Here is a 20,052-nt window from a genome sequence, read left to right as displayed (position 1 = left end):
TTCTGATTTGAAAAAAGAAAAAAAAGGGGAAAAGTGATCAGGAAGAAAAGAAACAATTTTACCCATAACCTGTTATTGTAAACGTACTAAATTGTTACTCATTAGATAGTGAGCACACAGTTTGGGAAGATTATCTAAACAATCAAGCTAACAGCTACAGTTACGTGTTTCTTATTTCTTAAATGAAGATTTAAGATTGTTAGCAGGTTGTTATTTGTACTCATGCCTCAGAACAAGACACTTTTAATTAAGATTTAGGATACTGCAAAACACCATTTTGAATCATGATGTTTTGAACAAATGTTATATTGATCAAACAGAGGAAAAGAAAAACAAATTTAGTAACTTGTATCCATAAGATTCATGATGAGCATTATTAAAATGTAACTCAAAATGAAGTTTTATGGTTGTTGTGTTTTTTTGCTGTTATTTGTAACTAAAGCTGTGCAGCTGGAAGGTCCCCAGCTGGTGAAAGGCTGAGAAGTGGCTCTGCAGCCTGAGACCCAGCTCATTCTTGTCACTTATCACAGGAAAGGCATCAGTAGCTGCACTATCCACAACTGCACACCCAATGAATGATGTGAATTTGGCCAACCATACCATGCCCAAGTCCTTTAAATGCTGAGATAATGATCACTAAATTTTTTAAGTCAGAAGCAAATGTAAAAGCTCTGCTAGAATTAAAAAAAAAAAGTTTAGCAAGGCTAACTTGCAAATCTTTCTTTGAAGTGTGAGGAAGTTGACTTTTCAGCTTTACTGTTTAAAAACGTGCAGACAAATCAGTAGATTTGTTGTAGTCTATCTTTCTCTGGAGTAATGAGGTCAGGAGTTTGCAGAATGTCACGGGTTGTTTCTATGTTTGTGTTCTGAATGTAATTCCACCAAAGTTGTTATTTGTATGAAGTTCTCCACAATTCCTGAAAAGAACCCCAGTGAAAAACCCACCAACTCCAAGTGGCTCTGACGCACAGGGAAGGATGTCACACAAATGGAAACTCGAAGTTGTTTTAAAGATGCCAGACTATATTTACACTTAAAAATGCACTTGTGCAGTTGTTAAGTTCGAGTTTTATCTTCTGCAGAAGCCCAGGTGCTCATTCCGTGCTCACTGAGCTCTGCACAGAGTTCACAGGGAATGTGCTGGTTCTGGAATCCTGTGCTGGACCATTCCTGGAGTGAAGAGAAGGGGGGTACCAGTTGTAGGCATCACAGGAGGGGTAGAGATCTCACAGCTCCTCATTTAGAGATTTTCTGCCTTGTGCTTTTCTTCTAATGGCAAAAAAATACAAACCTAATACTTGAAGTGTGGTCTGCAAAAGATGTATTGGCCCGAGAGGGAACAGTGCAGTCACTCAAATTCTTATTTTCTGCTTCTCAGTATGTTTACTTTCCTACCATAAAGGAGATTTATGGATCATGGGGTATTCTGTAGTCAAAAACTGGACAGGGAATTGTCTGGGAAAGCTGTCAATAAGGTATGGTACTTGTTTTTAAAATTAATAATTAATGAGTGAGGTAGTAAGAGGCTCTTAAGTGGGAATTAAATTCTACATTTCTGTCGAGGCCCATCTCCGTAGCTGAGGGAGGAAACAACAAATTGAAAACTGCAGTTATTATGAGCCCATGTGTAACTTCCTTAAGTAGAAACTTTGTTAGTTTTAGTCACACCAGCTCCCTCAAAAGTGTCTGAACACCACTGCACCTTCCACAAGCTACTACAAAAAGATGAAGCCAGTCCATGAATAATCACAGGGGTTTTTTGTGCTGGATGAGTCCAGCCAGCTCCAACAGATCATCACCTAATAATCCCTGAGCTCCTGGTGCGTTCTGGTGGATCAGCATCAATCGGAAATGGCTTTTTATGGTGAAGGGCAGCTTGTTCTATGTCCTGGACACTGCTCTTACTGTTTCAGAGTAAATGTGTTGGTCTCTGGGGAAGCAAACTAATTTTTTTGCACTTTTGTGTTCTCTTTTGCCCTCAAAATGTGATGTTACTTCAGGAAAAAAAAAAACAGTTCAGCTTTTTTGGTTGAATTGTGTTCCAGAATATTTTATATCAGTTGCTTTAAATAAAACAAACAAACAAACAAACAAACAAACAAACCCTGAAAAAGTGCATTATTGCTGGATATCTGGGATTTTCTGAGAAAGCCTGTGGCTTTCCAAATTGCAGACTTGGAGAAATACTCTGCTCAGCAACCTGGAAAGAAAATCTGTATTCCTGTGTGGATATTATGAGGAATTCTTATGTAAGAAAAAATGTGTGTGTTTTTTTATATTCAGTAGTAACTGAGTAGGGCTCAGGTAATTTTGTGGGGGAAGAAAGGGAAGGAGAGCAAAGAGTGAGAGGTTCTGGTCATGTAAAATAGCCAAACCCAAATAAATTGAGTGAATTAGAAAGAACAATCTACATGTGAATGGAGGTATATGGGGAAGAGAAGGAGGAAACAGTGACTTAGCTGCAGTCAGCCAATGGAAGGAATTAATGTGAATTTACTATGGTTCAGATTGAAAAAATCTGCTGATATGTCAGAAAATCCTGTTAAGTGACTTGCCTTCTAGGACAGTGAAGGAAATGCAAGCCAAGGCAGTGGATGGGGAGGAGGATCCTGCAAATACCTGTGTGCATTTCAGTTTTCCGTTCCCTAAGAGCACTCCAGGACCGCATCCTAAACACATCACCAGGGCTGGTTTGAGAGATGTCCCAAGGTGGGTGAATCTTTGGGAGAATTCAGATTCTTCTTGGCTCACTAGAAGAGCTACAAAGGGAAGCAGTTGCTGAAGACAAGAATTTTGAGTGGGGCAGCCCTGAGTTCTCTTGAAAATAATATGTGGGCAGAGATCCCAGTTCTTATGGTGTGCACTCCCAGGTGGGTACAGAGAGACAAAAGCTGGCACAATTCCAGAGGCAGTGGGGAAAATAGGTCCTGTTCCAGATACAATTTCTGTCCCTTTGGTTATAGAAGCCCAGAATTCCAGCTGTGCACAGGGAGTGGTGAAAGAAATGGGGGAAAAATCACCTTAATTGTGCAGACATTTTACAAGTTCAGGGTGCTGCTAGTCCATGATTGGAAGAAGAGGTAAGTATCCACTGGTAAAGGAAATAATGGGTGGAAATAAACAAAAATTGCCTTACATGCCTTAATATGCCTTCCTAGTTGTGTTGGGAGCAAGTTAGGCTGTATCTAATTAGAAGTTAACATAGCCCTGATTTTGTAAGGCAAGCATGTGCACGCAATGAGCTGATGTCTCGGGAAGGAAATGACAAGTGCACAAGAGCATAAATCAACCTCTAGCTGAAATCCCTTGTTTTTCAGCAGTGCATGAAGGCTCTATAAAAAATTTAACCCTGAAGTAGCTCTTAGTTTTCAGATTTTTAAGACAGTGTTTGTAGCTGTGGAAGTTGTGAATTGGCTGAAAAGTAATTCAAGATCTTTCAGTTTGTGAAAGGTAGGAACTCTCTGTCATCAAATGTGGTTGATCTGCATAAAGTAGAGGATTTGTACTTGACTAGAGTGAAGTGAGCAGCAGCCCTGCACTGATTTGGTGAGCAGAGGAGACCTGGCATGTTAGTAGCAGAGAAAAGGATCAGTAATGTAAAAATTACATATGTCTTTATTAAACTTCAAGTTTTGAATGGAACTCTCAGTGAATATTTTAGTATTTGTCTTATCAATCACTTCTGCACTAAGTCTATAATTTTTGAACTCTGAGGGTGTACACTTGAGTTGACTTTTTGAACCTAATGAATTTTAAGCAAACAGAGCTAACAGGGAATAGCTGGAGTAATATTTACTTTTTGTTTGATGAATTACCAGGATGGGGTTGCTGAAGGGTATCACAGTGCCAGTGGTTTCACTACCTTTGTGTTCCTTCTGTGTTTTTATTTGGAACTCATTAGTTCCTGTTAAAGCAGTAATTAGGTTTTGGATGCAGCTGAAATTCTTAATTCTTGGTGAACCCCTCCTGTGGTTTTCCTGCCTCTTTACTTCAGTGTATTTTAGTTTTATTACATGTCTCAACAACCTGGTGTTTATCTTGTGCTTGCTTAGGCTTCAAATTCTGTTTAAAACTATAGGTGTGTTTGATTTGAGAGTGGAGTTTATCTTTCACACTCCTTATTGTGTGAAATGAGGATGTGGGAGGCTGGAGTACCTTTACAATTCGGGCTGTTGCAGGATCTTTCCTCCTTCATTTCACATGAAGTACTTCAGGCCATTTGTGTGGCAGTGGAAAAGGTGAATCTCTGAAGAGCTTGCCAGGATTACTTTTTCCTGGTATTTTTCTTGTAACTCATTGTTTTATAATCCTTATTAGTGAGAATAGACCAAGGACATTTGGTATAGTTACTGGTTTTCTTAGTGCTTTTCCACTCCTTTTCATATTCACTAACCAACTATACTAGTAAATCACTAAGATCCTAAACCTCTGAAGTGCTTTAACCACCTTTCCCCCTTCCTTTCCTTTTTTTGACAATGCCAAGGTAGCAAATCCATTGTCTGGTGCCATGGGGTAGAATCTGTTTTCTCCAATTATGAGAAAGAGCTGCAGTTCTGTCTGACTCTCTTTGCACTGCAGCTTCATCTCAATTTCTTTAACCTGGAACTAGCAGCAGATTCTCCATGCAAATGATGTCTGGCACAGATTTAGGGATGTGGCTGCCAAGATTACTGATGAAGTAGATGGAGAGCTACTCTTTTGCCATCACTACACAATGAACTGTACCTTAATGTTGGTAGCAGCCTCCTGCTCTTATTTCTAGGGACATGGGTTGAGTTTCAGGCAAAACTGTTGTTATCCAGCTTAAGCAAGTCGAAAAAACATTCTGCCCGTGGAAATACCTTAGGAAAACTCTTAATTTGAGAATCTTGATTGCTTTACATTATAGCAAAAATTGGTTGGCTGATTTGGGGTTTTGTTTGTTTTTTGCCTACAGTAAACCTTTTAAAGATTTTTTTAAAAAAATATTTTTCCGTTTCTTTGAGAAAGAAATCTAGATTGGACCCCAAGGAGCTACACATTGCATATAATAAAGAATACCTAATATAAATGGTAAAGCCAGTTTAAATGCTTTCCGTGTTGTTACTGGGCCATAAAAAACTCTAATCAGAACAAGCATGTTGTAAAAGCAAACTTGTGTTCAAAAGAATTCCTTTCTCTCAGTTCAGTAATTGTATTACTAAGCAATTATAGGGAAATCCTTTTTTGTTTAAAATGGTTTAGAAGCTTGAGCTAATCCTTCAATGGTCTGTGGAAATAAATGGAGGCATAAAAAAAATAAAGGGATTCGTCCAAAACTGGAGATTAATGACAGTCAGAACTGACAATTAAGTCGGAATTTTTAGTCTTAATCTCAGATCCTGTTTACCATTCTTCTATGTTTTTAACATTAATAATTGATACATAGTATTTGGTGTGTGGATTAATAGAGAAGGGTGTGAAAGCTTTTGATTTGGGCAGATTACACACAGGCAGCTCTTGCTCTTGGGCAGGAAGCTGTGAAAAAACCACTGTGGTTTGCATTGCACAAGGTTTTGTGTGAGCTGTTGGTGGAGTGGGTGGTTTGCCAGATTGGGAAGGCATTGCCAGTGATGATTAAAATGGCATCTGATATTCTTTATGCATCACTTCAGAGGGTACCATTCTGACTAAGAGAGATTTAAAAATAGGGGCATTTCAATGAACAGTATGACACTGGCACATTCTCCAAGTCAGTAAATTCCCAGTGTTCTCCAGCATTTATAAATAATTTTGACTTGTACTGGATGTCATTGCCCACAGGTGTGGGCACCTTGCTGCAGTGCCACCAACTTCACTTCCCCCCAGCTGGTCATCTGAAATACTGCTCAGCTGAACATACTTTGCTGTGAACAGAAACCACATTATTTTGATAAAAATTTATGACACCAGATGACTGAATCTTTTCTACCATAAAGTTATCAGGAATTTAATGGTAGCTGACTTATCATGAGATAAATTAAGATGATAGTTTAATAAGTACAGATTAACTGGCATGCTGTATAGATATCTGGAAAATCTCCTATCTCTATTGTCATGAATTAGTCTCAAAAATGCCCCATGCACTTCTTGTATTTATAAAAAGAGATCTTAAATTGATTCTGCCTTCCTTTCAGCATTGAGGGGTGTTGTATCTCAGTCATGGCAGTTAACATTGTGTATTTGTTTTTGCTCATATTTAACTTTCCACTGAGATTCATTACAGTGGCATGATGAGAATAAATAGCAAGAACACGAAACACTTGACTTCTCATTAAAATAAAGGAAGCTTGAAACAGTGAGGAGAGGACTTTGGCTGGGTTGCTCTGGAGCTGTGAAGGGGAAAAGCTTGGTGTATGAACTTGCTGGGGTAAATAATAACCTGCATCCCAGCAGCTTTCACAGGTTGTGTGGGACAGCTAAGGAAGGCCATAATAAAGTGTAAGACTGGTTTTGAAGTCTCTTTCTCTCTGCCTGACAGCTGGCTCAGTGTTGTCTCTAAAATGCTGTATTTTGTGAGTAAGACCACTCAGGGGCCAGGAAGCTGTGAGTGTTTCCCCTGCCAGCCTTTCCTTTGCCATGTTCCCCAGAGCCCAGGGAAGCCAAGCACTTATGTTTAACATGTGATGACATTTAGAAAAACAGGTTTAGAACTGATGGTTACAGTTGTCCTTGTGCAAGGAGACTGATGTATTTTTCATGGTCTTTAATAATCTCATGAAAAAATTAAACTACCTCCTAAGTTCTGGGCTGTCATAGGGATCCCCTTTCCCGGGCACATGAAGCAGCTCTCTGTAGCCTGTTCTGGAAGCTCAGTGCTTCAAGTGCTGTGGATCTGCAGCACACTGAGTGGAGAAACATCATCCTGAGGAAAGTGACAGTGCTGATGCAAGATCTTTGATCCTTTCTCTCTCTAACTGCTACAAGATGTTCTGCTAAAGCATGTGCTTCTCATTTTGTAAAGGCAGGTGTTCTGCATTCCACTGCACTCGAGTGTTCTGCTCATCCTGCACAGATAATGCTGCCACTTCTTAAAATAACACTGGAGAATTTTCTTCTTTTTTTTTTTTTTTTTTTTGTTTTGTTTTGTTTTGGTTTTTTTTTGGTTTTGTTTTTTTGTTTTTTGCATCTCCTCTTTCTGTTTCATGGTAAGAGATTATTTTCTAAACCTCTTTCATATTGGCATCTCTTCATATCCTTTTTCCTTCTGGAAAGCAGGAGACTTCAGGAAATTGTCATTTGAGAACAGACATGGCAATGGAGATGGCTGAAGTCAGATACAAGAAGTTCCTGCAGGTGCCCTGGCTGTGTTATAACTCACTGTCACTCCAGACTGAGTGTTGGAGAGTTTTTATGCTTAAAAGAGTAAAAACAATAAGAAAAGAGGAATTGTGGCTAGCCCATGCCTTCCAGGCACTGTGCAAGGCTGGTGGAGTTTTGTTTTCTGATGGGGTTTTGTCTTCTTTTGTAGAAAGAAACTCCCACCTCCTCCCTTGATTTGCTCCTGCCACAAATGCTGCTGGCAGTTGACAATCTTTGGCTTATTCTAAATCCCAGGCAATGTTCTTTAACACTTCAAATTTAAAGGATGGTGTCTAATTTTCCTTTTATTTATGGAAATTGGTTTGCAACTAGTTGCTTTTAAGTAGCAATGAATTCAAGTAACCGAGGGAGGTAATAAGGCTGACTTAGCCATTTGTAATTTTTATTTTTCTCATTCTTATCAGGAAAATTCTCTAACTAGTACTTTCAGAGATCTCCCACTGAGATCAGGCATTTTGGATTCCCAGTAGGAAAAGAAATATCTCAATAGATAGAAAATAATGGATTTTTTCCTTTGCTTTTTCTTCCCCCAAGGGAGAGTAAGAGGAAAACTCCAACAGCACCAAGAGACTACCTGCATAATGCTAACGATGCAAAATCCTGCTTCTTTGTGGCTTTTTCTGTCAGTTTAAATTATTTTTATGTGCAATCTCAGTACTGAAAGTATACATGTGGAAACAAAAGTGGTTTAACTGGCAAGAGATTTCAGCTCCCGCTTTGCAAGCAAATGATGGGGAAGTTCAATTATAAACTTTCCATTTAATAAGCCAGTGATGTGGTATTAGTTTTCTCATTTGTGTTGGACATAGATGAAAATAATTATTATTACTGGCAAAAAAATACTTTTATCTTTTGTAGAACTTTCATTTATTAAAAATACCCCCACAACCACAATGTTTTTTGATGTTGTTAATGCAGAAAGAAAAGCAGTTCTAAGTAGAGGCTTCCTTGACTTTGTTTTGTAATTTTGTTACAGTTAATGTAACTACTTTTATTTTACATCAACTACTTGTGTTTCAAGATTATTCAGCTTGATAGTGGTAAGACTAGATAGTCTCTGTGAGTGTTTGAAGTAGTAATTACAATTTTTGTGCCTCAGGGGGTTGGCATCCTTGAACCTGAAATGGTTTATATCAGTGTACTTTTACTTCCATGTTAAGAAATTCATCAAGTATTTTGGATTTGTTTTTAAGGCAAAATTTCTCATTTATTTACTAAAAACCCTAGTGACAGAAGCACACTATGAATACTGTTTTGCTTTTGGTTTTATATCACAATTGCAAGTTTTACATCTTGTTTTATGGAGTAGTGTGATTTAATTTAGAAGTGATTTATTTTACTTTTTTTTTTAATGCAGAATTATCTATAGTCTGTTCTGCTGACCTTTCACAGTTGTTTGAATGGAAGTTTCAAAAGATAAATCTTGTCATATGCACTGTGACAGCCACTTTGCAATTCAGTGATCCAAAACAATAAAAGTATTCTTTGCAAGTGTTTTAGAGGACACAAAATAAAGAACATTAATAGGGACCCTCAGTCAAATGGATCATATCATAACTTTAATTTGTACAACAAGGCAGTGACTGTGGCATCTGAGCTCTGCCTGGGCTGTGGTGGTGACTCGTGGAGCCTGCGTGGTACTGGGTGATGGAAGGTGTGGTGACCTTGGGTTCTTTGGTGGCAGAACTTCCTTAAAATGTTCCATCCAAGTGCTGAATCATTTCCAATTCATCCAAACAGGGTATGTCAGAATTACATGTAAAATCACAGCTTACCAGCGAGGCTGTATTTTTTTGTGGCTTTTTACTGTGGACAAAGGAATGTGATGAGCTGACTTCCTTCTGCTGTGGTCTAGGATTGCAAATGATTTCAAATTTCAGCACGAATCCACACAGCAGCTTCTCATTTTTAACTTTGAATTTCTGAGTCCTGTTTATGACACTGATATTCAAAGACTGTTTTGATGTTTGAAGATGTGACTTCTGTATATAATGAAATAAAAATTGGCTTCCAAAATTTCTGTCAGGGAAGAAGCTGAATAGAAATTACCTATTTATATTTAATCATAACAATCTAAAAGGAAACCTGAATAATATTGCTTTAAATTGCTGTAGTGGAAAGTGTTGAGTTTTCTGAATACAGACAGGGATATGAGGGGTGCTAAGATTTTGTTAATTACTCAGTGCTTTCTTTACAATCAACTCTTGAGGGGAAAAAACATCATTGTGTGAAAAAAAAATCTGGGTACTACCATTAATTTTTTGGGGCGAAAGGCAGGGGGCTTGGAGACAGAAATGAACTTCTGTGTGATAAAGGAAATTTTTTTAGCTTGTTCATAAGTTTATGTTTTTTGTTCCCAGCATTCAAGGCCTCCCAGTTTGAACACATGGGGTCATCAGATGGAATCCCTCTCTGTCCCTCTGCAGAAGTTTTTAATGTGTACCCTGCATTCTGTTCATCCACTGGAAATTCATGCAAGTGGTAGAAGAGTGTTTTCTGAAGCAGAAGGTTATCACCTGCTGAGGAGCAGGGGCAAAGCTGAAAATTTTCAAACCAAATATTTTTTTGTTTTTGTCAGTGCACTTAATCCCTCCATGAATTCCTCATGGTAAAAGAGAAGATTTCTCTCGTGATCACTCTTTGTTTCTGTTCGAGATGTGGTGCAGCTGATTGAGACAAAAATCACAGAGCTACAATGTTGCTGAAATTTGCTTGCAAATTACTGAAATTATTACAAAATTTCCTGGAATGCTCTTCCTAGAAGAACACTATTCATAATCCTGATAGTCAAGACATATCCAGTTGTTATATGATGCAGCAGAACAATTTCTTATTAATAATATGTTATTAACCACAAGATATAGGAAGTTAGGCCCTATTTCCATCTGCATCTCCTACCTGAAGCTACCTGCAGCATTTTATTTTTTTCCACTGTCACAGAATGCTTTATTCTTCCAACCTAGGAATGCCATGCTCAATAAAAATTCATTAACCCATACAAAGATTAGAGTATAAGACAAATTGACAGCAATAGCCCAAGTTTCAGTCCAAATTATAATTTCATAAAGAAATAATATGCTGCATATTCCTGAATTTATTATTAATAGTATGCCACTTTTTCAGCAGCAGCAGCTCAGTCTAATAATAGTATGTAATAATCTAATATTAATAACAAAATATTACATACTTTAAGTGTTCAAAAATGCATATTCTGACACTTTACCCATATCCGTGGGCAGATGGTTACGTCTATAACAAGTTTAGGATTTTTGATGCAATTCCTTTGGATCTTTAATACCCAATTTTGAATGGCAAAACTCAATAATTATCAGCTGGATAGAAAGACAGAAGTGAGTGCAGAGCTCCACCCTTTTGGAACAGATTTATTGGAAAGCAGCACATCCTTTGAATCCTGCTGTAGGATTAATTGGAAAAGCTGTGGAGCTGCATGGGAATGTAGAAGTCAAAATCGACCTAATAATTCATGATGTGTCGATAAAATCCAACTTGGGGAAGTAAATGAGAACCAGTGCAGTTCCTGAGATGGGCTGACTTGTGTTACATGTTAGAGAAGAGAAATAGAAGGAAACAGAATAGAATAAAAGGAAATCTACGTTGTTTGTTTGTTTGTTTGCTTGTTTTTACTCTTGCTAATGCAGCAAAACAGCTTCAACCTAGTTTTTGGAGATTATTTTTGTGGTTATAAGGTTAGAAAGATTTATTTTTAAATGAAAACTTTATAATCTGTAGAAAATATTGCATGTTTCAAAATACAGTTTTGGGGTCAAGTCATGCATTTGGAGCATAAAAATGCTTGCCAGAAGGTGTAATTCTTACTGAATTCTAACCCTGCTTTAATTCTGCTTTGACTTTATCACTGCCATTCATATTTGGAATTGATGTACATTTGTGCCATGTCAAAAATAGATGAGAGTAGTTTTGCGGTTTTTCTGGGAAGAGCTGATCTGTTTTTCTGAAAATAATGCTGATTGTTGTTAATCAACTTGTCAGAACTGAATAGTTTTCTTCTTTATCAAAGTGAAGAAAATTGGGGCACTAAATAACAGCCTGCGTGGAACTAGGACACTCTGTTTGGAGACACCGCTCCAGACACTGTAGAGGATTTTTTTGACAGATAAGCTGTGTGCTTAAAGAGATAAATGTTAATCTAATACATTGGAAAACAGACAGATTACGGGGCACTGCCATGCATTCAAATAACAAGACTAAGTTTTGTGCCCCAGCTGAGTCTGTGGCATAAAACTCCCCAAACTTACTCGGAAGACCATGGCAGCAGCTGGTAAACTCTGGTGGACTCTGGATACATGACTCCACTCTGGTAAACAGCAGCTCTGCTAACATTTTTAATACAGAAAGTAATTTTTTTAAAATTGGATGGTAGGGAGCTGAAAGAAGATGAACACAGAGCCTCTGTTACCTTTGTTATCAGTCAGAATTCTCTGTCACTTTTTTCTTTTTAAGTTTCCAGAATAAATATTGTCTATTCTTACTCTGTCCAGAATACTGAAGCTCGACAGAGTTGTATAAGCTGCTCCTTGGTACCTCATACAGCAGATAGAGATGAGCTAGGAGTCTGTCTGTCTTTTGGGTTTGTTTCTAATTGCTGATCCAGTAGGATATTCTACAGTGCTTTTTTTTTTTTACTAAAAAGTAACGATTTTAAAGAAACAAGAACTTGGTTGATCTCACATCTCAGAGTAGTAGTTCTCTTATCTTTTCCTGGAATAATTTATGAACACGTGGATATACAAAATACAGCAGTATTTTTTTTTTTTCTTTCATATAAAACACAGGGCTGTTAGATATAACAGGAGTAGCACTTTGGCTGTGCAGCATCTTAGAAGCGAACATTGTAGAGATAAATGATAATGTTCAGATAAATACATACCTGTCTAAATTTAACACTGAAATAAAGATACAGTTGCCTGAATAAGTGACTCGATTTTTAAAGATGCTGCACAGTGAGAACTCACCTTGACTGAAGTGCTGAACTAAAATCACAGACAGCACCACTTCTGCATTTCCTCATCTTACTTCACTTACACTTCACTTCAAGATCATCACTCTCAGATAATCAAAATACACGAGTATTTGGAGGACTGGAGGTGTATGTTGATGTTGTTTCTTGAGCTTGGGCACAGATTTTTGAAAATCCTGGTCAGGTTCTTGTCAGCAGTGAAATGAGATAAGCACAGGTTACAAATTCTGGTTTGTTTCTGGTTAATTGGACATTTAACACTGGAGTACTGTTGCACCGTAGCATTTTCTGAACTTTATGGTGTGGTTTTAAAAAGCACTAACTCAACTTCAAAAGGCTTGTTAAATGCAAGTTTCCCAGTAATTTTAAAAGTAATGTAATATATTAAAACTTACAAAGAACCTTGGAAAGGTAAAAACTTCTTTGAGGAGCTGCTTTTGATTCTGTTGGTAGCTTAAAAATGATGTTCAGGCTTCCTTTTGAAGGGCTCTCATTAGCATTTATGAAATAAAACAGAAGTGGATACTGTTGTGCCAATTTTCTACAGAATATTTGGTGAGCATTTCTAATCTGTAGATTCATAGTTTCCTATTTCTACCTTTAAATGCTTTTTTGCAAAGAATATTGAATAGAACCATTAGAGCTGAGGGATTTTCTTGTACCACAGCTAAAGATCTTTATGTAGCCATCACTAGCATTTCATCTTGGTGCATAAATCAGGGAAATAGTCAATATACTGAACAAATTGAAAAGATGTGAGAAAGTTCATATGCCATTCCAGTTTGATCTTTAACAAATGATGTCTATTATAAAGAAACCCACACTGATATTACTTCATGCAACTACCTTGGAAAAATGGTGTTGACTTAGAAATATTAGTTTCTGTCACAAATGTTATTTATTTTTCCTGCAGGTAGAACTTAGGGTTCCAACAATGTTCTGGTGAAAGTTAAAATCACTCCTATGGTGACAGCAAGTGACAGATTTCACAATGCTGCCTTTTTTAAAGTTTCAATTTTAGCAATGTATAGAATAGACTTTTGAGGGGTGACAGAACTCCAGTTCTTGGCTTGATGTAATTTTCAGGAGAATGTTTGGCTCCAGTGTGGTTTCCAGGATGCAGCTGGGTTTTTGTCTGTGACAGTGCAATAGACCAGCAGGGTACAAATGCTCTTGTGGCGTTCTTTGCTTTGCTTCTGCAGTATAACCTTCCCCTATTAGAGGAGTAAAGTGATTTAAGGAGGAGAGGGAAGGAAAAAAAGGATATTTATATACATTTTTGGAGCAAATATGTCAGTATTTGATGTTTTCACAAGGTATGGTACATTAATTATATTGCAAAAGAGTATAAATATTTAATATGGACATTAATTCTCGAGTGAAAAAACTTGATCTATTTTATTGCCTAAATAAATTCGTGGTAACTGACCTTGTCTGAACTCTGACTAGCATCTGAGAAATGATTATTTGGACCTGCACATCCATCCCAGACTGGAAAAGATTATCTTAGAATACATTATTTTAAGCTTATTTTCAATTTTGAATAAGAAATAATATACTGAGTATATTGCTGGTGTACTAGATAAATGTAAAATATTCTTTCTTATCATTAATACTTTTTTCTAGACATTCAGATTTAGTATTTTCATGGCCTGCTGACCCTCCTCGCTCAGAAACGTTCTCAGACTATTTTTCATTAAGTGGCTGCAGATTTATTTCAATTGATTGAAACTCATCTCTAATTACAGGTAATCATAAAGCAAATGATGATAAGGAAAAGGTGTCATTTAGTGGGACTATCAATCATTCTTTTTTAGTGCATTCTAATTAAATTACCAACTGTTCTTTCAGAAAAATCCTTCATAATAGGCATAAGTATTGATTACATTGCGTGTTTGTTGACCTGGTTTTGTCTCTGCGTTTCTCTTGTTTTTATATACCTAAACCTCCATACTGAGTGCTGTATTATTTAAAGGCAATGTAGTGTGGACTATTGGGAAATTAAAAACCACTAAATATTTAATATGTTAATTGTACTGTTTAATCTCAAAAGAATTTGGAAATATCTCTCATTTGAGGCTGATGATTTACTGCATGCAAGTAGAAAGCTTGGAACACATAATTATGCTCTGTCATGGTGAAGAAAATTACTAGTATTTTAGGAGGTTTTACAGGTTTTTTTGTAGAATTAATGGTCTCAGTTATTAAAACAAATAAAAAGAATCCTCCCCAGGAATTACACCAGCTCAACCTCCCTCCCAAAAAACACCCAAACAGTAAAACAACAAAAAAGCCCAAATAGACAAAAGAACCTTGCCAAATTTGTTCAAATGTCCATGTTAATGTCTAGCTGCTGCAAGGAATCATGGGTGGTAATTGATTGTACTGTATGGCCCAAAGAACTTAATGGTAAATATTTTATTGAATAAAGCTTTGTATTACAAAGGGACTATTCAGGTTGTAATTATCAAGCTAAAATCAATATCACTTTCCCAGATCGGTGCTTTAAATGCAGGGGTATTCTTAAATACAAAAGTATAATCGATAAACAACCGGACATTTTCCATTTTCTGTAATTAACTCTATCCAGTAGTTTTTCAAGGGACCTTCTTTCTGTGCTATTAATAAGAGCTCTTCCCCTCAAAGTTACTAAATGGAGCTGAAAAGCCTGGACAAAATGATGTTTGGGTTGAGAATACATTTAGTCCTCCACTACTCCACTCTCACTTCCTTGGGTGGCAAATCCGTCTGTCCTCGGTAGAATGGAGCTGTTAGTTTTTCTTTTCAAAAAGATAGAGATCAGATGATTTTTTGGACAGGAACGGGGCAACCTTCTGCTGCAGTTTGAGAGAAAGCCCTGTTTATTAATGATCAGCTGAAGATCAAGTTGATGAACCTTTGTGGCTGCTGAAAGCACAAATGTTTGTGTTTTGTACAGATTAGGTCGCACCCCCTTCTCAAGCATTAATTTCTCTGGGAGCGGCTGTTCAAGGGGTTGAGACACAGCTACTTCATGGTAGTCACCAACATCTACTCACTTTAAATTCACTGGGGCAGCAAATGGGACTTTTTCAGAAATTTTGCAAGTGCTGCTGCCCGTTGTTCTAATAAAATCGAAGCTCCTCGTTTAAGGCAGGAGCTGTAGCATCCCATCTGAACAGCAAACCTCCCTCCCAGCCCCTTCCCATTCCAGTTGTCTCCAATTTCCCAGTCCCTTGCTGGCCCTCCTGTTGCTCAGCTCAGACTTTTCCATGTCCCTCCTGCATGAGGGAATGGGAACATGGACCGTGGAGCTCCAGAGGTGTGTCCCAGGTGCTGATTAGAGCCAATCCTCACATCCCTCACCTCCTGGCCATGCTCTAAGCAGTCTCACCTTTCATTTGACACTTCTCCCTGAAAGGAGAGACAGACAGCAGAAAGGGCTCCAGCTGTGTGCAAGGATGAGGCAGTTTCCCTTCCCACCAGCATAATCAAGACTAAACAGGTTTAAACTATCTCTGTTGTAATAGCCTCATGTTCTTGATGAATTGGCACAGCAGGATGTCTTTTCTGCCTTGATAAAGGGTGCAGCTGTTATCATTATTGGTGTGATTGTTTAAGAACTAAATTAAAACTTGACTTCATTTTAGATGCTAAGTAAAGGATTCCTCGATGCTGGAGATACTTTATTTAGAAACAATAGTTGTAAATATTCTGATACAAGGCTGAGAGTAATATTTGCTTTGAACTTTGTATCAGTGAATGTTGCTATAATTCAGATTATTTTGCTTTATTCAGAGTTTGTTTTAGAGTGAACAAATGTGAAATTGTTGTTTTGAAAGATGAAAAGTTCTATGGTACATTTATATTCTACAAGAATTACATTTCTTGTATAATAAGTTACAGATAATCCATATACTGTCTTTGAACCTGGAAGGAAATTGTTATTTCTCAGAATAAGCTCACTTTACTTCCAGGAATGGCAAAATAAATAGCTAAAATGGGGGGAAAAAATCTTTATAAAGTAGTCTATTTATTAACTTTTAAAGACAAAGCCATTAGAACTCTGAGGGGTTTTTTTAAGAGTTAGTAAGAATGCAGTCCTGTGAATAGAGGAGTGCTTCTGTCTCCATAAAACCTGGGTGACCTATCTGCTGGTTCTTCATGGTCCTGTTTGTATGGAGAAGAATTCCTGCCTCCAAGGCGTTCAAGATACTTCCCAAGAGCCAGGTTCCCAACTGCTTGTCCACCTGGCACAGGAAATGATAAATAAAGTGCTCTGGTTGCTGTTTTTAAGAGACCTGGGCTGTATTTGTTAATAAGGTAGAGCTCTGGGTGTGTGGGGACAGGAGGGTGTGAGAGCACAGCTGATGCCAATGGATTTGTGTCTCTGAACACCACTTTGGTGGTGGCCTTGGTGGCCTCACAGCCAGGTGGCTCCGCAACAAGGCCACTTGGACTACGTGCAAGGAATCCTAAAGGAATTGTGGAAACTGGGTGCTTCCCAGCATCTCCTTTGCTTTTCAGAAGGCACTGATTTAGTCAGTGAGCATGATTTCTGCTAAGGACTGTGTTTGAGTTATTTTATTGCTGAGTTAGTTGAATAAATCTTAATACAATTTACCTCTATCCCTTAATGAAGTTTTAAACATCCTTATGAGTCGTTCCGTTACCTGTACAACCGTCTTCTAAGGATGTGCTTAATTGAATTTATGTCAGATGGGATTTAAAACTTTCATAATATATGCAGAGTAAGTGTAATAGGTTTTGCTTTGGAATATGATAACCAAGGGACATTTTAATTCTTCAAGATAACCCAGCGTATATAATATTTCTGTCTCAAGCTGATGATAGAATCTTCAGTTCTTCTCTCTTCCCCAACCAGGAAAAAAGATGAGAAGAGCAGAAGATGAGTATTTTACAGTGGCTACTACATTTACATATATTTCCTGCATATAGGAGTATAAAGTTTAGAAATGTCTAGGCAGGCAGGATGCTTGAAGAAATAAATATAGTAAACGCTTTTTAATGGTTCAACATAAATATGATGTACCTGACTCAGTACTGGAGTGTCCACAGTTCTTTTGCATGAATTTTAAATCTGTGGTTGCTCTGGGGATGAGAGAGATTTCTATTGGTGTTCTTTGGGATACAGAAATAAGGTATTTTTTGTAAACTGCATTGCTAGAAAGAGCAGAACAAGATGGAAAACAGAAACTATTACTCATATTTTAAAACATTTTTAGCCTTGGGGTTTTTTACTAAAATCATAGACAATTTTACTTGAAACTAAGAATTCTTCATTGCAGATTCAAGTCCTCATAGAATTTGCTGATGACAAGTGGAATTCACAGCAAACACTGACACTTGTATAGACAGGGCAGATGGAAACAGGATTTTAAACAGATCTATTCTTATCTTAGGTATTATCTATTAATAACTTATGCCCCATCCTTTGGGGTAGTGGGATGGAGTTAATTTTCTTTGCAGGGGCCCAGATGGTGCTGTGTTTTGCATTTGTGGCTGAAATGGTGCTGATAACCCACCAATGTTTTGGCTGTTGCTGAGCAGTGCCTGCCCGGTGCCCGGAATTTCTCTTCCTCTGCACCCTGGGGATGCAGCTGGGCAGCAGATCTGAACTGGCCAAAGGGACACTCCATCTCATAAAACATAATGCTTGGCAACAACACCCCCACATACCCCAAACCTAGGGAAAAACACTGGGGGGGGGGTGCCTTCCACGGTGGCTGTTGCTTAGAGACTGGGGGGCACCACTCGACCTGTGGGAGGTGGTGAATGGTTGGCTTGGCATCACTTGTTTGTTCCCTCTCCCCACTGCCCTCACTTATTAAACCATCTGTATCCCCACCTATGAGTTTTCTCACTTCATTCTCTGCCTCATCCTGCCATGGGGGGAGTGAACAAGTGGCCATGTGGGTGCTTTGCTGCTGTAGGGGGTCATTCCATAACCTCCAGGAAGAATGGGGAGGGGAATACAAGTACTCTTTGATTTTTAAGCACCAGAATGATCAGGTGTAATAGCTGTAATCCACTATCTCATTCACTGGAATTGCTCCACTGGAGATGCTCACATCCTAGACCTGACAGGATTTGGTTTTGTTCAAACTAGAAATGTTGTCTCAGCCTTTTTGTTACAAGTTACAAGATCCTGCATTTATCCTTGGAAGTAGGTGTAACCATCATAATTCCAGTTTGCAAGGACAGTGGGAGAGCTGACCCTGGCTGTTATGTGTGTTAGATATTATTGGTCTTGCTGGTGTTTCAACAAAATGTGTGTAAGGCCTTTTTTCTAAGGAGGCTTTTGCATTAAGAAACTTGCATTATTCCTCTGATGGTAAAATACCCAGTGTGGCTGTGGGTGTTTGTGTTCTGCTGTTGACCAGTGCTTTGTATTGTTTCCCTTTGTTAATAAGCAGGTAAATATCTCCAGATCAAAAGCTTGCTGCTGAGTTCATTGATCTTTGGGAAGCCTTTGAGTCCTGACAAAGGAATCTTTGTAGCTGCAATGTTTGAAGGAAAAATTCAAGGGAATTTGAAGTGTGTGTGTGTCTCATCATGCAGCTCACACATGGTAGCACAGTGTATCATTAATTTTAGCTTCTTTACCAAAATGGTTACTGAATAAATAAGGATGTGTTTTCTTTCTATTTCTGATCAATTATAAAAGCCTGCAATTAATATACAATATCAAAAATAGCACAAATCCTAGGTTTAAGTATTTTATGCACTATATAGGTTAATGTTTCTCAGTGATCATTACTGACTTTCAGACTATTGGCCTTGCATGCTGAATTACTTAGGCTTTTTGTAAGAATGCATAGTTAAACTTGAGTCTTCTTTTGATCATAGGACAAGATAAAAGGCTGGCAAAGATTATATTTTATATATTGGTAAAAGCCTATCGTTACTACAGCTGATCCTGCGTAAGGTTAGCAGTGACTGAAGAATATTTGTTGTATTAAAAAGAACAAAAAGCATCCTCACCTTTCATGAACGTGTGTGTGCATTCTAGGAGTACATAGTTTATGGAGGAGACTCAGGCACTATTTAATATCTTTATGAATGATGAGGAGGAAATGTGATGACACTGGAGGCAGCTATGACTTGCACAGTTCCAGGATCTGGATGATGCTGAAGTGAAAAGCATCTGGTTCTGGCACTGGAATGTTTACACAGGTTTTGCTTTTGACAGTGTTTTGAAGTCAACAAATGTTAACTTTAAATGAGCAGGAGGGATCCAAGTTGGTATGAATGAATTATTTGACAATTTCATGGAGCTGTTCTGACCACGATCCAAGGGTTGAATAAGTTTTACTTATCTCTGCTTTGTCATGCATGTTGATGTGACAAGATGACATCACAGCTGAACTCTTAAAATATTATGGTGATTTGAATAAAACTTGAAAGGAAGTAACTGGAAAGTCAAACTACTGTCAAATTGCTTAAAGTGTATACAACAAAGTTATCAGTGTTGCTTTGGGTTTTCAGAAACTCAGGTTATCATGTTTGACATTGCTGGAGCAACTTTAAAACAAACTCATGGAAAAACTCCCAAGTTCCCTTCTTTTGTGTCCTGCCTAAAATCACAGCAGAGAATTTTCCTAGGGGAAGTGGTAAATTCCACTCTGGTGCTCTTTTATGCTTCCTTTCTTTGGTTTACATTTTGTATTCCTGATTTATTTACTCATGCTTATCTGAGGAGTGCTTTGAGCTGACAACTGGCTCAGCAGGGA

General features: G+C 37.9%; 1 protein-coding gene and 1 long non-coding RNA gene across 3 annotated transcripts in view; one reads left to right on the top strand and one right to left on the bottom strand.

Moving 5' to 3' along the window:
• SDK1 (sidekick cell adhesion molecule 1) overlaps positions 1–20,052 on the top strand; it is a 387,842-nt gene that overhangs the window by 43,095 nt on the left and 324,695 nt on the right. The window lies entirely within an intron of this gene.
• Positions 1,118–3,140, bottom strand: LOC138118973 (uncharacterized). The gene is made up of 3 exons (XR_011155342.1): positions 3,021–3,140; positions 2,620–2,759; positions 1,118–1,170 (listed from the first exon to the last, which is right to left on the bottom strand). It is a non-coding gene; the product is annotated as an uncharacterized lncRNA (long non-coding RNA).

The sequence above is a fragment of the Aphelocoma coerulescens genome, chromosome 14 (genome assembly GCF_041296385.1).
Source record: "Aphelocoma coerulescens isolate FSJ_1873_10779 chromosome 14, UR_Acoe_1.0, whole genome shotgun sequence".
NCBI lineage: Eukaryota > Metazoa > Chordata > Aves > Passeriformes > Corvidae > Aphelocoma > Aphelocoma coerulescens.
Note: the sequence above shows the minus strand (reverse complement) of the source record. Positions and strands in the feature narration are given on the sequence as shown.